This window comes from Sitophilus oryzae, unplaced genomic scaffold (assembly GCF_002938485.1).
Source record: "Sitophilus oryzae breed Bouriz unplaced genomic scaffold, Soryzae_2.0 scaffold_179_pilon_pilon, whole genome shotgun sequence".
Lineage (NCBI taxonomy): Eukaryota > Metazoa > Arthropoda > Insecta > Coleoptera > Curculionidae > Sitophilus > Sitophilus oryzae.
This window is the reverse complement of record NW_022146501.1, coordinates 6,179,240-6,183,929: the sequence shown is the minus strand read 5'-3', so window position 1 is coordinate 6,183,929 and position 4,690 is coordinate 6,179,240. Positions and strand designations below refer to the sequence as shown.

The 4,690-nt window shown below is 34.4% G+C and overlaps 1 protein-coding gene across 1 annotated transcript in view; it reads left to right on the top strand.

Annotated features, from left to right (window-relative positions):
- Nucleotides 1-4,690, top strand: part of LOC115882721 (RNA helicase Mov10l1-like) — a 57,184-nt gene that overhangs the window by 41,721 nt on the left and 10,773 nt on the right. The window lies entirely within an intron of this gene.

Genomic DNA, 4,690 nt, shown 5'->3' with positions numbered 1-4,690 from the left:
ATGGAGCGTCGTTATGCGTTTGTGCACAAACACAAAAAGTCTTTTTGGGGAATGTTGCGAGTTATGAAACGAGAAATGCCAAAGTAAATATTAAATGAATTAGAATATATTAAATTTATTTTTATTTTTCGATGTGTCTGCCAATTTGTATGGGAAAACTTCGTAGCAGAATGTTTTAATTAAACAGCGAACTAAAACACTGACCCTTGATGATAAATTGACACCTTAAAAGTCTTACGAATTTTATATTTCAATATATTGTGGTCTAGTGGGTCGATTTTGAAGATTTTTTAAGTAATATAGAGATAAATAAAGGCTATGTGGCTATATATTTAATATTTATTTTAGCCTTTATAGACTGTGAGAAAGTTTTCGGCTCGATATATCCTAAGACAATAATAGAAGCCCTAGCGAAACGTAGGTTTTGAGGGCCTTATATAGAAACTCTTGCCAATTTATACAAAAAAAGTCAAAGCAAGAGTAATGATATATAAAACAACCCCAGAGTTCCCAACTGGCAAAGGAGTATGACAGGGAAACGGAATATCCCCAAAGCTGTTTACAGTAAAATTTGAAGAAATCTTCCGTCAAATGGACTGGACCAACAAAGCATTAAAAGTAGATGGAGAATAGCTTAACCATCTAAGATTCGCTGATGATATAGTCCTAATTGCCAATAGTCCTGAAGAACTACAAGCTCAAATTAATGAACTAAATAAAGCCAGCAATAAAGTGAGTCTCAAAATTAATTTAGCAATAACTAAACAACGAATTAGTGGAAAGAAAATATATTCTAATAAATAACACAATAGTGGAAATAGTAGAAGAATATGCCTACCTATATTTTTGGGACAACTAATACATAGCTCGGGATTTTAACTACCAGAAATCAACAGAAGAATTAAGTAGTAGAGGGAGATGGCCGATTCTACGCCAGGAGGAGGAGGAGCAAGGAGCAGGAGCAGGAGTAAATCAGCTAAGAACGGTTAAAATAGGCTAATAAACAAGAATAAACAGGTTTGAACCGCTTAAAACAGCTTTAAAACAGAAATAAACGGGTTTGAACAAAAAATGAACAGGCCTGTTGTTTTAAGCTAAAAAGCGGTTCAAAGCAGTTCAAAAGCGGTTCAAACCTGTTTATTCTTGTTTATTAGCCTATTTTAACCGTTCTTAGCTGATTTACTCCTGCTCCTGCTCCTTGCTCCTCCTACTCCTGGCGTAGAATCGGCCATCTCCCTCTACTAATTAAGTTAGCATCGATTACTTATAGAATAAATTCAATCATATTCAAATCTAGAATCCCACTCTATCTAAAGAAGAAAATATTTGACCAATGTCTACTACCAGTTATGATCTATGCATGCGAAATCTGGACACTTAAAACGGACATCATAAGGAAACTGGAGGTCGCACAACGTTCAATGGAACCAGGGAGTAACCAAGAAAGACCGTAAAAGAATAGAGTGGATACGACAAAAGACCCATGTAATAGATGTCATCCCTCAAATGGCAATGGGCAGGAAGAACGGACAACAGATGGACCACAAAAATTACAACATAGCACCTACGATGAATTAAGAGACCTACAAGAAGACCAAACCTAAGATGGGACCATATGATATTAGAACATTAGCAGGGATAACTTGGGCTCGCATAGCCAACAATAGACAACAATGGGCCCAACTACAAAGAGAGTATCTAAACATGTGAAGGAGGCTACACCATAATTGGTAATGATTGTAAAAGCTGAAGATGATTCTGATGATGAAATTTCTTCAACGAGTACAAAAAAAAAACAATAAAGGACAATCTAAGAACCAAATATACACATGGGTAATACAAACTATACCTAATACGTACGAGTAGAGAGCACCCACAAGTAACACCGTGGCGTATTTGATATAAATATATTGGGCCACATTCAACAAATATTGTATACCAAATGGTTATAACCTATCAAGTGAAAGTATTTTTAATTTAATGTAAGTCATCTAGAATGTATGAAAGATAATAATTGATATGGAAACGAGACAAATTTATTTTGTATTGGGCGGACTCAGCAGTACAACATGATTATCGTTAAGGCCGGTTCACCACTGCGATTATTAATAATATCGCGTGTCCTGTCCCATTTCTTGTCTGTTGGCTTCTAGATTTTAATTATCTCCAGAGTCTAGAACTGCTCGTTTTAATTTTCGATGATAAATTGCTTATGGCAATAAAATGATTTATGTAACAGAAGCCATAATTCATAAAGCACAGCCTTTTTTCAGTAGGCAATATACAGGTAGATTTAAAACCTAGAGATTTTCACGTTTTCTATAGAATTCATATTTTAATAGATAAACGAAAAAATATATTTTTCTGCGATCGTGCAAAAAGGAGCTATTTTTTACACTATCTACTGTATTAAAAGCCAAATTTTTTGTACTAGTGCAAAAAACACCTTGCCATTATTAATGACGAGTTTAACTAAAGAGAAAATTTGTAAATTTTTATAAAAAATTGTCAAATCCTAGAAGTTAAATCAAGTACCAGTACTGGACACCACGCAGCAACATTCCGGAAAACAGTTTTAAGTGATGAACAAGAACCCGAGACCCCCTCCACGAGCAGAAATGAGAATAAAATTCAAAAGACTACTGGAAATCAAGTGTGTCCATTAGTTACCTTAGTGAATTGTTCAACCAAACCAAACCAAACAAAAAGCATATTTGTTGCACTCAGCATGATTGTAGTTCTCGACTTAGTCTCGAGCTGTAAAACTCATGCTTCGTGCAACAAATATATCCTTTTTGCACTAGTTACACACATAACTATAGAGATGAAATTACTGTTTTAATATTTTAAATGATTTGGACCGACTCAGATTATTAGACGGTAACTCAATATTCATAGCGTATAAAAAACACGGCGCCAAGTTACCGATCCATACAATCCATATATTCTACATACAAATTGTCATTGATCGTCATTTCTAAGGTAACTTGACACCGTTTTTTTCGATTTAACGATATTTTTATTAGGTTGTTTATATTTGTACCTACGTTGTTTTATTTAAAAATAGAAAGACAGCTAGTTAACGACAAAAGGCAGAGACAAAAAGACGTAAACGTGTAATTAAAGTGTTTTGTTTATCGTTAATAATACTGTTGTTTGTTTTTTTAATGCCCTAAAGAGGAAATAGAAAGCGATGAGTACAATTAGGACTTAGCAATAAGATTTTCTACAATAAATGGCTTTTAAAAAATCTTTGGAGGATTATTTTAGGATACATTTTTAGTGCTTTTGAGATCAAAATAAAAACACTAAATCACCACAATACACCAAAACACTTTTACTTTCACACTGGACGCGCGTTTCGCTAACCATGTTAGCATCATCAGCAGATGATTATAAACTTATTAGTTTATAATAATGATGATGATGCTAACCATGTTAACTTATTAGTTTATAATCATCTGCTGATGATGCTAACATAGTTAGCGAAACGCGCGTCCAGTGTAAAATTAAAAGTTTTTTGGTGTATTGTGGTGGTTTAGTGTTTTTATTTTGCTGTTCACCAAAGGTTCCAACCCTCAACTGTAAGCTTTTGAGATATTGTAACAGACTCTGTTTCAGCTTCTTTTTAAGTTAAAAATTGAAACACCAATCTGTCTATTATACGAGGGAAAACAAAATGTACCTATTTTGGTGAAAGTTTCAAACATCCTGTGCAATGATTTACCAAAGTCAGTAATTTAATTATATTATTTGTTTCGATAATTTGTTTAATTAAAATTTTAAATTAATATTAGGACCATAAAACCGTTTTTTTCCTCTATAGAGCCCTCTAGATTTTCGACATTGTTTGAAAGCAGGGTGCAAAAAATCAAGATTTTTTTAGAAAAATAAAAAAAATAGATTTTTTTATTTTAATCAGTTTTTTTTTTATTTTCATCGGAATTTTTGGATTTTAATCAATTTTCTATTTAAAGTCCTATCCTAAATGACTAAATCTTCGTAACTCTGCTCGATATCGATAATGTTAACATTTCTACGGCGCGTTGTCGTTTTTCCACATCGGTCACCAATATACAGGGTGTCCCAGGAATAAGTGCAAGTATTTTAACTGGTAGTATAGTTCAACCCCAGAAACACGCCTATGAGATTTTTTTGCCAAAAAAAAAATTGAAAATTTGGAATTTTTTGAAAAAAAAAATTGGAATTTTTTTTAGTTTTAAGATAATAAAAATAATATAATATAATAGCTCCCGTATATAGCGTTCAACGCCTTGGGAGTAGCAAGGTACAGCTTGCCATACCAGAGCCGTTCGGTATACAAGGAATATAATGTGGCTAGCACTACGCTTCAACCGCCTATTATTACCTCAGGATTGTGAATCCCAAGTACTCATTTAAGGCTGAGTCGACCTAGGTACCCAAACTTTTATTTTAATAAAAATAGTCGGCTGATGCAATGCCGGGTGTGGGAATCGAACCCACTACCTAGAGATTGGTAGACGAGAGCCTGTACCTCTACGCCACCGGGCACCAGGGGTGGATGGGCCATATGGGAAAACGGGAAAATTCCCGGTGGGCCGGTGGAAAGATGGGCCGGTGGGCCGGTCCCGATCAGAGCTCAAAAAAAGATTGGATTAGCCAAAATTAAATGGTTAATCATCTAACTAAAGTGACGTAAGATCCTTAG